Source organism: Lepidothrix coronata, unplaced genomic scaffold (assembly GCF_001604755.1).
Source record: "Lepidothrix coronata isolate B3197 unplaced genomic scaffold, Lepidothrix_coronata-1.0 Scaffold23, whole genome shotgun sequence".
NCBI lineage: Eukaryota > Metazoa > Chordata > Aves > Passeriformes > Pipridae > Lepidothrix > Lepidothrix coronata.
The window spans coordinates 7,144,138-7,156,410 of record NW_016690203.1 but is presented as its reverse complement, the minus strand read 5'-3'; the positions used below and the strand labels follow the sequence as shown (position 1 = coordinate 7,156,410).

The following is a 12,273-nucleotide window of genomic DNA, read 5'->3' as shown; positions in this document are numbered from 1 at the left end:
CAGCCACTGGGAATATCCCCAGGGCTTAATTAGACCTGATGAGTCTTTTACAGTTGGGTTTCCTCTGGCTTGACATCAAGAGGTGGGAAGGGACAAACTGGGAGAGATCCCACTCTGGGCAGGACAGGCTGGTGGTTAAATGGAGCGAGGAACGGCGGCTCCATCACAGCAGCACAGCACAGGGGGCTGTGGAAAGGGGGACAGGAGGGCAGCGTGTCAAGCCAGGAGGGAGAAACCCACCTCCAGTGGCACGGGAGGCTCGGCTGCCTGGCATGACAGCACAGGGGTGAGCAACGGCCCAAGAGTGATGGCACAAGCCAGCTGTGCTGAGGGCACATTCACACCACCCAGAATGCAACCACCACCACTGGAGCTCCTCCAAACCTGCACAGGGATGAGGTGAAGGTGTCCCCAGCTTGAGGCAGGGTGGGAATCGTGGAGGGGCATTTCCCTGCTCCTCCAGGTAACCTTGCAGAGGCTTTGCCCCAAAGAGTCCCAGCACGGGCTCCCTGCCCAAATCGAGTCCCTGGATTTGGGCAGGGGAGCTGGGCGACCGCTCTGTCCCCGCTGAGCTGCGCTCCAGGGAAGGTCACAGGGGCCGAGCGTGGCACAGCTGTCGCTGCAGGTGTTGCGACAGCGGCTGCTGGCCCTGCCAGGACCTGGGGGACACGAGGGGGTGTCGGCGGGGGGGCGGCGACCATGTGCAACCGTTGGAGCCACCGAGTTTCGCTCTCGCTGGCTGAGTTCCCCTTGGGCAGCGGAGATGCAGAACTGAAACCTCCAGCTGTATTGGACGCGGGGGCGGCCGGAGGTGCAGGAGGGCTGGGGACTGGCACAGCTTTCGGAGCACGGCCACACACCGTCACACTGCTGACCAAGGGGTGCTGAAGGGACCAGGGGAAGCAGAAGATGACAGACAGACAGGAGTCTCCTCTGGCTCACAGCACCCACCCTGCTTCTGCCCTCTCTGCACAGCTGGGCCACCCATCTCCTTGCACTCGGCACATCTGACGGGAGCAGAAGCACCCCGGGGCATGTGGGTGCCCACACCTGGGTTGGCATGTCTCCACTCCACAAGCCTGGCAGGACGCCCCTGCACATTGGGCAGGAGCTGGTCAGCAGGACCACAGCTGCCCACACGGGGTGGTCTCACCGCCAGCAGCACCACCTGAGCCTTCCAGCACAGGGAAACTGAGGCACGGAGAGGGGAAGGTAACAGCAGAGCTTGACACACAAGCGTCCCCCAGCCCAACCCCCAGTTACCTCCCCCTGAGCAATCCCCTTGACTCCCTCCTTGTCTCATCCTGCTCACCCACCAGGACCAGGAAGACCCCAAAACCAACTCCAAAACAGCCAAGGACATCACCGGGATGTCCTTGGGGACAGGGAGAGCACAGGGATGCCAAGATGTGGGTGTCCCATATGCCAAGCACCCAGTGCTTGCCCTTGCCCTGGTGACAGTGACAATGCTTCAGACCACATTGCCACCTGCTGGCACCAGCCCTGGGGCCCAAGGGCACCAGCACCTTCCCTGAGGGAGGCAGCAACTCTGTGCTGGGCACCGGGTCCAGGTTCAGGTCCAGGTCTGCATCCAACTGGCTGCTGCCACATTTGATCAGAGCAGCCACCGCTCACTTTCCTGAACTAATTTTATCCAATTATCTAATTTAACTTCATGGCAGCCTGGATGGTGCATGTGCAAAACCTTCCCAGGGGTGCCAAGAGGGGCTGCAGGTGCCTCTACCGTGCTCAAAGCCCTTCCTGCTTGCCAGGGCACCATGTGAAAGGCCCTGGTGCTGTTCCAGGGATGCAGGAGATTTCACAGCAGCATTGACAACCACTCCGGATTTCTAATTCCAGCTCCTGTTGGCATTTCCAGGCAGAGGTAAAGCAGAGACAGCACCATCAGATGTTTTGCCCCCCAGACTCCTCCAAGCCTTCCTGACTCCCCACTAACCCCTCCTGTCCTCTGCTGCTTCTCCCCAGAGGCCACGGATCCGATTCTCACTCATCTGTCAGGCCAAGCTCTCCTTTCTGTCGCATGGGGGGACGGATCCTCTGTCACTGCTCTGCAGCCGCTTTACATCAGTGTAAACCCCACGCAAGGCACGGGGGGGGATGCAAATCCCACCTGCACAAACACACAGGTAAAACAGCAACTCATCACTGATGCTCCACAACCGGACCAACACAACTGCCCACGGATGGCACGAGTGGAGCCGGAGGAAAATCAACGCTGAGTTTGGTTCTTCAACACACACATAGAGAGCCTCCACTGCCCCTGGAGGGAGGCAGGTCCAAGGGGGTCCTGGCAGGAGCAAGGACCAGGCAGAAGATGCTGGAAGGAACCCCATCCATGACCCCGTCCCAGTGCGCCAGGCACGCATCGGCACCAGCCTGGCCACCACCGTGGCCTCACGTCAGGCAGGGCTCGTGTGTTTGCAGCGCTGACGTGGATCCATGTGAACGGCTCATGGAAGGCAACGGGAGTTGCTGTGTGTGTGCCCAGCACAGGTGAAGTACACAGGGTCACGGCAAACGGGTGCCAGCTCCCCTCACCACCTCTTCGGGAAATACCCCCCGTGGGCAGGTACCCAAGGACCCCAAGGGAGTTCACCCAGGTGGATGGAGCACTTGTCCCCTCCCAGAACATGGGAACCCGACCGCTCTGAGTGTCGAGACCAGCTCAGCCCCAGCCCCGGCTCTGGCTCAGTGAGGCAGGTCCAAACTCCAGGGCCACTGGATGAGGTGTGGCGCTGGAGCCGGGCAGGAGGGAGGATGGGAGACAACCGTCATCGTTAAGAGCAAAGCCCTGACCCCTCATGGCCCTGCTCTGCTGTCACCTGAGTCAGCAGCCACCAGCCCCGGGACGTTCTTCATCGCCACAGAAACCCCGGGCAGCTCAGGCTGCCACCGGCCACTGGGCCCGGCCTCTCCCCATGGAAACCAAACAAACACCATCACCACGTCCAAAACCTCCAGCCCATCCATCTCCCTGCTCTGACAGATGGTGGCAGGTCCTAAGTCACCTCCTGGCTGCGATTGGGTGATGTGCTGGGGTGGCACAGAGCTTTCCCAGGGCGGACTAACCCTGTGCCAACACCATTGCAAAGGCAGAGGGAGGAGGTGGGCACGCACAAGGAAGGGGGATAAGGCAAATCTCCCCCTGCCCCTCACTGCTGTCCCCCACCCTGGGAATGGGGACAGATCCCAACCCAGCTCTGTGTCCCTTGTTGGAAGCCGAGAGCTTTTTTTAAACCTGCTTGTAGGGCGACTCGCAGACAAGAAAGAAAAGGGAGCTCCTTGTGCAGAGGGGATGTGGCTCCGTGGTCAAACGCCGGCGCCTGGGAGACTCACACTTAATTCTGGGTTGTGCTACAGCCCTTCTGGTGTGCCCTGAGCAGACTCGGCCGCAGCCAGGGCTGCTGCCACCTTCCAGGCCGCAGCACCCTTCAACAACACCTCCTGGCCTCGCTCCAGCACCCAGCCCACCAGTGCCAGCCATGGACCTCAGCACCCACCAGATACAACCCCTGAGAGGGGCTGGAAAACCACCTGGCACAGGTGTGACCTGAGCCAGAGCCGGGGCTGCTCAGCTCAGGGGGTTCATTCCCGAGCCGATGTGCACACTCTGACCCCTCGTGCAAACTCTTTGAGTCCAGCAGCTGAGCACGGCTCCTCACCAGCTGCAAAGCGGGGGTTGCATCCAGAAAAGTGGGAGTCACATCCTGATGGAGTGAGACTGCCACCCAGCCGCCTCCAAAAACCCAGCAAGGGAAAACTCCAAGCCAGAGACTAAAAATCATCCTTGGGGTTACCCAAATCTCCTGGTTCAAGCCCCAGACCCCCTCGTATCCTCAGTGAATCTCTGTGGAGTGGCCACCTACTCCTCAAACTTCAGATCCACTATTTTTTTATTAAAAAAGAAAGAAAAGAAAAAAAAAAGATTAAAATATTTCTCCCCAGTGAGGTGCAGAGAAACACTTGCACATTCGGTGCCATCGTCAGCAACTCCTACACCGCCCCCCACGTACACCACTGCGAGGGGGGAGCAGAAGAGGGGGTATAGGCACCTACAGTGACAAAAGAAGATTTCTGTGTAATTTGGTTAATCAGTCAACTGAACAGCACGAATCCATAGGAAACTGCCCTGTGCTCCCCAAACGACTCAGTCGCCTGTGGGGACGAAGCATCCGTGGCTGGTACAAGCATCACCTGCCTCTAATGGGTCTACACCGATGACCCTTGCAAAAATCCCAAATCCCAAATGCAATCCCCAGTTTGAACACGCTGACACCAGCAAATGCAAAAAAAAAAAAAAGAGTTTATCAAGTCTTGCAATCCCCAGAAAAACTCTTGGTGCTGCCAAAGGGGACCCTGCAGTGGCCTCACAGACCTCAGCATCCTCAGTGCTTCTTCCCCTCGGAACCCCTCAGTCCTGTCAGCTAAAGCAAAAATCAGAGTGCTTGGATGTAAAAGGGATGTAAAAGCTCCTCACTGGCCCAGGAGCCAATTACAACAAACAGAAAGTGTTTTGCTTTTTAATCTCGTGATTTTTTAGCTAATCTCTCCTTTGGAAAGGGACAATCAGCTCAGCAGTGAGATGCTGCTGGGGAGATACAGCACGTGCAGAGTCCCAGCTGGGATGGCAACTCGAGCCCTCCCTCTCCATTCCTGTCCTTTTTGGGCGGATTTATCCTGGCTTTTTCTCAGAATGACAGTAGAGAGGCAGAGAAACAATAGCAGAGCTTTGGGAAACTTCTGAACAGGGGATTTTGCTGTGTTTTTGTCTACATTTCCTGAAAAGGGGAGTTTTCTCTTTTCAAAATATTCTTTTCACTTTGAGTTTTTCACTGGTTTGCACAGGAGGGTTCATAGGCAGGAAAACCCTCCCCAGCCCCTGCAGACCTCTCTGCTCCCGTGGGCTTTGCCCCTTCTTGGGAAAAAAGCTGAGTCCTATTCGTCATCTGCCCAGAGGTCATGGAATCGCAGAATTATAGAATCATTTCAGTTGGAAGAGACCTTTAAGGTCATCAAGATGATGCTTTTCCTGCTGCAAAGGGAGTCCTGCTCCCAGGAAATTCATAAAAATGGGAAGTTTTAAAAGTGGAAAGAACCACAAACACCCAAGAATGGGTTTGTTTCCTTCTCCAGCCCAGGGCAAGACCTTGACAGGATCCAGCAGAAGGGGAAAACCAGACCCAGCAGTCCAGAAGAAGACAGAGGTCTCCTCACCCCCTGCCACCAGGGCAGTGTCCACCAGAGTCAGGAGCTGGCTGGAACCTCTTTGCCAACCCAGACGGACTCATCCATTCCCCCAAACACGTGGAGAACCAGAGCAGGGAGGAGGCCATCAGATGCCATCCCCAGAGCCCATAAGTTACAGCAGGGAACAGAGTTGCATTTGCCCTATTTCTTATCTGCTTGGAAATTGCACCGCTTTCCCAGCTGCAAAGGCAGCTCTGTTCCCAAGAATTTCAGCAAAGCCATGACCTCTTTCCAGGATCGTACAGTATATGGTGGCGGGGAGCCAGGGCTAATTATAGGCACAGGAAAAGGGGAGAGAGGGTTTGGAAAAGCTCTACCTTCCCAGCAGCAGGGAGTGGGGCGTCACAGTCCCAGCCAAGCCCACAGCAGGAGCACCCCAAAGGGCTGCGAAACCCAGGGAAGGAGAAAGAAGGCCAGGGATAGGTGCTCCTGGGCATCACTATCCCTCTTTTTTGGGAGGATAAAAGCCAACATAAATCTCAGCTCACAACACTCCCCAATTCCTATGTGCTCTGGTGTAGAAGAGAAGCCCCTCACGGGGAGTGGGACCAACGCTGCCCCAGCACAGGTCAAGTGCCAGCACAGCACTGCCCCGGCTGCCAGAATAAACATGGCAAGAAGCAGTGTTGCTCAATGCTATGTCGGGAATCTGAGTTTGGGTTCCCTATGGAGACCCCATCTCCTATAGCTGAGCGATGCCACAAGCCCCTACCATGCCCTCATGCCCTGGCACTGCCCAAAAGCTCAACCTGCAGAGATGCTCCCCAACCTGGAGGCAAATAAATGTGCATCAATTTAAATGCCAGCCAAGGCTCTCAGGCAAAGCCACGCACAGGCTTAAAGCCAAGTTCATTGTCGCTTGCTGGGCAATGTCACAGGAGTCACCTCCCTCCCCTGACTCGCCACAGGAGTGGACAAGGACACGGAGACACACATGCCCACGAGACCTTCCAGCACGGAGGAGGAAAACACAAAACAGGCAGCAACTCATTTAGCCACCAGTCTCCTCTTCAGAGCCACGTTGCTGCACAAAACAAAACCCAGGTAAGGTAAAAATCCCACTTATTATTTTCTTGAGGGAGGAAAAAGAAAAGCCAGGAACTCTCTTGCTTGCCGCAATGGTTTTCATTTTCCACCAAATCAAATCGAGTCTCAACTCCGGCTGCTGGCAGATCCCCTCCCTGCCTGCTCACTGCCGTGTGTGCCTGCGCATGTGGGAATGTGTGGGTGTGCGGGTTTTGTTTTGCTTTCTGCACAGGCTCTGCAGACCATCTCCTGCTCTCGCCGATCGCAGCCTGCGAGGCTCAGCCCTGCTCTATTATCCAGCGGATGGACTTCCCATTTCTCCAGCTTTAGCCTCACGCGAGGCTGCTCTCCTCCTTCAAAAACTTCCAGAAACATGGCTTGCAGGTATCCCAGCCCCCTGGGTGCTGCAGAGCTGTTCCCATTGCCAGTCGCCCCAAGAAGGTCCCTGTGTCTAGGGGGGGTGTCAGGGCTGGGTGCTGTGGAGGGGGAGCGTGGTTGTGCCAGGCCGGGACGGGGGAGCCGGCGGGATGGAGCAGGGAACCAGCTCAGCCTCCCAGCGGGAAAGCAGCCGCTCACTAAGGGAAGGAATCTGCCTGTGCACAGTGGGGCCAAACGATGCCCTTTTTTAAGGCTCCAGTGGCAGTGGGAAGGGAGTTCAGCATGTGCTGAGCTCACCTGGCTCCTGGCGAGCCCCTCGGGGTCACCTCCCACCAGCTCCCCACATAACCCCAGCTGAAACCTCACCCTTGGCACCTGGCCCCGCCGCAGTGGGGGCTCCCAGAAACTCTCCCAAGGCCAATCAAGCCTTGGTGCAACCAAACCCAGCACTTTTTAATGTGACACCCCCATCCCCAGCTCCGACACCCCAGATGGGCACGTCCAGGGATGGAGGGGAAGATGAACAGAAATGGCATCCCCACGGTCCACAGCAAAGACCCTGGGACTGCCGGCGCCTGGTGCCTGCCCAGCACCCACTCCTCTGCAGCAGTGGGACAGAGGGACAGGACCCATCCCCACGGGCAGAGCCCACTTTGCCCAGCTCTGCCAGCACATCCCAGCAGAGCACGTGGCCATGGCAGGGCTGACACAGTCCCTTCCCACTCGGCTCCGCAGGCGCTGCCGCGCACGGCTCAGCCCTAACGGGATAACAAGCTCACAATGAGATCCTAATGAAGGATTAGCGAAATACAGTTTAAAGAGATTAAAGCTGGGTGCAGCACTGAAACTTTTTTATTTATTTAATTTTTTTTTTTCCTGAGAGCCCGGCAGAGGTGAGACCCAGATTACAGCCAACACGGACAGAGCTGGCATTCACTGCCAGTTCCAGCAACTTGGGATGGTTTTTCCATTGCATTCATGCAAAGAGGGGCTGGGGCTGCAAAAAGTATGGAGGAACACACAAAAAATGGCTAAAATGGCTCGTGGCGCCTGCAAGCCCTGCCCGAGGCACTTCACAGCGAGCCAGAGGCTTTCTTCATCTCTCCCTTCCCACACCAGTCCCTTCCCATCTGCATCCCAGCTGCGCGATGCTCTCGGTCCTGTTCATAATGACTGTTGATGTTATCCGCCGGAGCCAGAGCCTTCCAAGGAGCCCCAGGGAAGCAGGTACTCAACTCTCATTCAGGGAAAGTTATTAATAGTAATTTCTTGGCTCTACACAAACAGAGCAAGAAGTCAGCCCTGGCCTCGGAGAGCTCGGCGTGACTGCCAGCCCCACGCGCTCCGAAAGGTCAGGAGTCTGGTTCGCCCCCAAATCAAAGAAGAATGTTTAAAATAGAAAGCAACACATCTGGGGTTGCTTTTTGGGTTGTTTTGGCCACTCGTATTGTCTTCTGCAACCACCAACACCACAAATTTTCTCCTCCCAAGAAAGGGTAATGTGACTGTCACCCTATCACAGGAATCCAGGAGTGGGAATTCACTAAACCAAAAGTGGTAACGCCCTGGCAGAGAAAGGAATGGGAGAGCAAGGCTGGCACTTGGGAATGGGCTTATCTCACAGGCAGTGGGGCAACCACTCAAAGCCCACCCCTCATTTCAGCCAAGTCCTCAAAAGCCACGCGACGAGAGGGAGGTGGGGAGCTGAGAAACATCCCTGTTGAGAAACTACAAAACAAATCAAATGAAGATGTTTGGAGCAGATCCAGATGTTTATTAGTGACGCACATGGAGGTATAAATAATTATCCGGTAGGAATTTTGTTCACAGGCAGCTCTCCCTTATCTAATCAGATCTCAGTGCAACATGGCCCTGGCCTCCCCCTGCTTAAAAAGTCTTGAGAAAACCAAATGCAACATTAGAAAAACCCTCACTAGGGGCACCAATTTAATCCCATTAATCACTGGACACTGGGAGCAGAGCTGCCAGCACTCAGATCTCATACAGGCACAGTTCAAGGGAGGATTTTTTCCTCCCGTGGAGCACTAGAGGGGGGGCAGATCCTGCATGAAGGTCCAGAGCGGAGCCAGGAGCCGAACCCTCGCACCCTGCCCTGTGCCCGGCACAAGGCACAGGTAAAGTGGCCCATGTGGGAACAGAAGGCACCACGGCATCAGCCGAGCTCCTCCACACCAGCACAAGGAGCTCGCCAGGCTCTCGTCTGTAAGAAACCAACTGCTTAAAATACACTGGCCAACAAACCCCTCCCTTGTCCGGCTGCGTGGTACTGACCAGCCACTCCAGCACTCGGACACTGCAATTACCTAAAAATAAATGGACCACAAACCTCAAGAGGCCGAATGGCTGAGGGGGATGAGGATGACGGGGAAGGTGCCCCAGCAGCACGGGGGTACCGGCAGCTGCCAGTGGTTGTTGTGACACCACCAGGAAGTCCAAGCCGAAGGGTTCACATGCGACCAAAAAATAGGTAGAAAAAAGGCTTTAACATCTCAGAAAACCCACCTGAGCTGATTTTTCCTGGCCCTTAGCATCACCTAACCCGTGGGAGGTGCCAGCCCACGGAGACAAACTCCAACCCCCCGCGCCAGCAGCCCTCGCCCCGCCAACCCCCCCCCCGCCAGCATCTCCAGTGGTTTTCCAAAAATTCAACCAACCCAACCCACCGTAGGCGAGGCTGCAGAGGGTTTCACAAAGGCCAGAGAGGAGCAGTGTTGGAAACTTACTGTAGGAAATTGGCCGCTCGGCTCCAGCTCCTTGTCCCTACTGGTGGGAAAGTCTATAAATCTCTAATAAAGAAAAAAAAATCCCCTCCCATTTTATTCCTTCTCTCTCCCCCCAACTCCACTCCAAAGGATTGCGAAACAGAGAGGGCAGCCGGGGCTTGGATCTGCAGCATTTCTGAGTTCCTACAGAGTCTGGGCTCTCTGCCACCAGCAACAGCGGCTCTGGGGGTGTGGAAAAAGGGAGGAAAAAAAATAAAAAAAAGAAGAGGAGAAAAAAAATTGTATAAAAAAAAAAGTCCTGTTTATTTTGGGGGATAAGAGAGAAAACTTGCACTGCACAAAGAGGGGTGGAGGGGGAGCAAGGCTCTGGCACTCCTGCAGGCACCACACACTTGGGAATCAAAAAGACTTTTGGTTAAAATGCCTGGATTTTGGGTGGGAATACTGAGCTTGCAGAGGATGCTCTTTCCCAGGGTGTACACGGGTGATGAGTGATCTCATACAGAGGGAGGGAAGCACCTCCTGGGGCAGCTGAACCCCCCAGGGGCACCCATGGGTGCCAGCAGCAGCTCTGCCCTGCCCTGACGCGGCCCCGGGCGCTGTGAGGGGAATTACTGAAGACAGGCTGGAAGAAAAGTCTGCTCCAGCCGTGACCCAGATTCCCCTCCAGCCTGATCCCTCACTGAAGTCATAATCCTTGGAGGGCTTCTGGTCCTTTTTTTTTTTTTTAAATACATCCCTGCTCGTTGCCATGGTGACGAGGGGGATGCTATAATTTCAGCATTATAGACTTCAGCACGAGAACAGGAGGGAGAAGGTGGTGGAAATATGGACGAGCTGCACTGGTAACACATTTAGGGAAAAAGAATTAAAAAAAAAAAGAAAGAACCAAGGCAGCACCTTGGCTTGAGCAGCAGATGCCGGAGGAGCAGGGCTGTTTTGCAGCTGGAGGGATTCAGGGAATCATGGAATGATTTGGGTTGGAAGGTACCATAAAGCCCGTCTCACTCCACCCCCCTGCCATGGACAGATACACCTTCCACTAGACCAGGTTGCTCCAAGCTCTGTCCAACACTTGAACACTTCCAGGGATGGGGCAGCCACAGCTTCTCTGAGCAACCTGGACCAGGGCCTCACCACCCTCACAGCCAAGAATTCCGTCCCAATCTCCCATCTAACCCTGCCTTCTGGCAGTGGGAAGCCATTCCCCCTTGTCCTGTCACTCTAGACCCTTGTCCAAAGTCCCTCTCCAGCTCTCTTGGAGCCCCTTTAGGCACTGGAAAGGGTTCCAAGGTCTCCCTGGAGCCTTCTCTTCCCTGGAATGTGGATTTGCTCCAGTCCCCGGGCCAGAGTACCCACTTTGGGGCACTGTTTGGGCAGCAGCTTCCCTGGGCATGGATGCTACAGACCCTGCAGGGCTTTGGGAGATGCAGCAGACCTTGCGGAACCCGAGGCAAACCTGTGGAGGAACACCCTATTTTGGGGTGGCTTTAGTCTTGCCCACCATGGCTCAGCACCTGGACGGGGCCAAAACCAACCTACTTTGCAAAGAAGCGGCTCCAAAAGAGCTGCCCTCCCCTTTTTACCTTTATTCCCCACCACCTTTCCTTTCTGCCCTGCTCTGCCCATGGCAGGTCCCAGTGGCATCCCATCAGCAGCAGGATGTGGGAGATCCTGAGTTCCTGTCCAGCTCCCAATTAGAAAAAAAACCACCACTGCCCTGTGTTTTTGCAAGGTCATGAGACACCTCTGGGTGCTCTTAGTGTCACACTATCATGGTTCAGCCCCAAAGAGCCCCTGGGCTGATGTCAATGAGTTTTCAGGCTCGTAGGTGACCCGTGACCCCATTGGAGGTTTGGACTGTTAACCTGAGGGCTTCAGCCCCCCCAAATCCCAGCAGCCTCAAGCTCTCCTACGGCACAGAAACAGCAAAATTGCATGAGCAGAACCTAAACCAGTTTTAGCCACGTTTCCATCCTCCTCGCACCCCTTCTCGCCCCATCGTCAGGCACTGAACCGGCACCCGCCGTGACGAAAAATTTCCGAAAGACACACAAATAAAAATAAGATTGCACACAAACACCTCTGCCCAAACCCAGCCTAACGGCCTGTGACCCCCCCCATCACGAGGGAGACAGGCTGCTAGGGGCTCACAGGGTCCCAGAGGAAGCCAGAGAGCCCCAGGGAACGCCAGGCCCACACCACGCTCGCCCACGCGCGAGCAGGGAGGTGAGAAAAAGGCTCCGGTCCGGTGCGCGGCACCCGGCACAGCGTCCGGCACTGATCCGGCCGTGCAGCCTGCACCCCTCAGCCTCGCTCTGAGGGGCAGGAGAAGGACCCCAACAGCAAAACGCAGGTGGTCAGCACCAGGGGGAATGGAGACATCACCATCGGTCCTGCACTGGAGCCACAGTGCCTGGGAACAGCTCAGTGGGGGTCCTCAGAGGGCGATGTGATGCTGGGGCAAAAGGGTCTCCTGAGTTCTAAATGCTTAAAAAAACCCCACAGCACATCATTGCAAAAGTAGGAAATCCAGGCATGGGGCAGTGAATGCCAAGGACCCCCCACCAGGGCTTGCAATGCTCCTCGCTGCAAAAAAATCTTGTATAACTCCAGGCGGAAAAACAGAGAGCGTTTTGTTTCCATGCCCAAAGCAAAGCCAAACCCCCAAACCACCACCTTCAGCATCCGACCTGTCAGCCCTTGGGCCATCAGGGCGCTTTCAGCAGTGCCCCAAGCTCCAGATTTAGCCTCAAAGGTATTTATCTCTGTGAAGCTAAAACCAAAGATGCATTTGCATAACAAAAAGACCCCGATGCTTGGTGGGGACAGGGCATGCAAAGCAGCCTCCCTCACC

At 55.6% G+C, this 12,273-nt stretch overlaps 1 protein-coding gene and 1 long non-coding RNA gene across 6 annotated transcripts in view; one reads left to right on the top strand and one right to left on the bottom strand.

Annotated features, from left to right (window-relative positions):
* MEF2D (myocyte enhancer factor 2D) overlaps positions 1 to 12,273 on the bottom strand; it is a 74,970-nt gene that overhangs the window by 54,128 nt on the left and 8,569 nt on the right. The gene's annotated exons all lie outside the window — the stretch shown is intronic.
* LOC108494217 lies at positions 6,168 to 7,536 on the top strand. Its single transcript, XR_001873776.1, has 3 exons — positions 6,168 to 6,312; positions 6,527 to 6,678; positions 7,150 to 7,536. It is a non-coding gene; the product is annotated as an uncharacterized LOC108494217 (long non-coding RNA).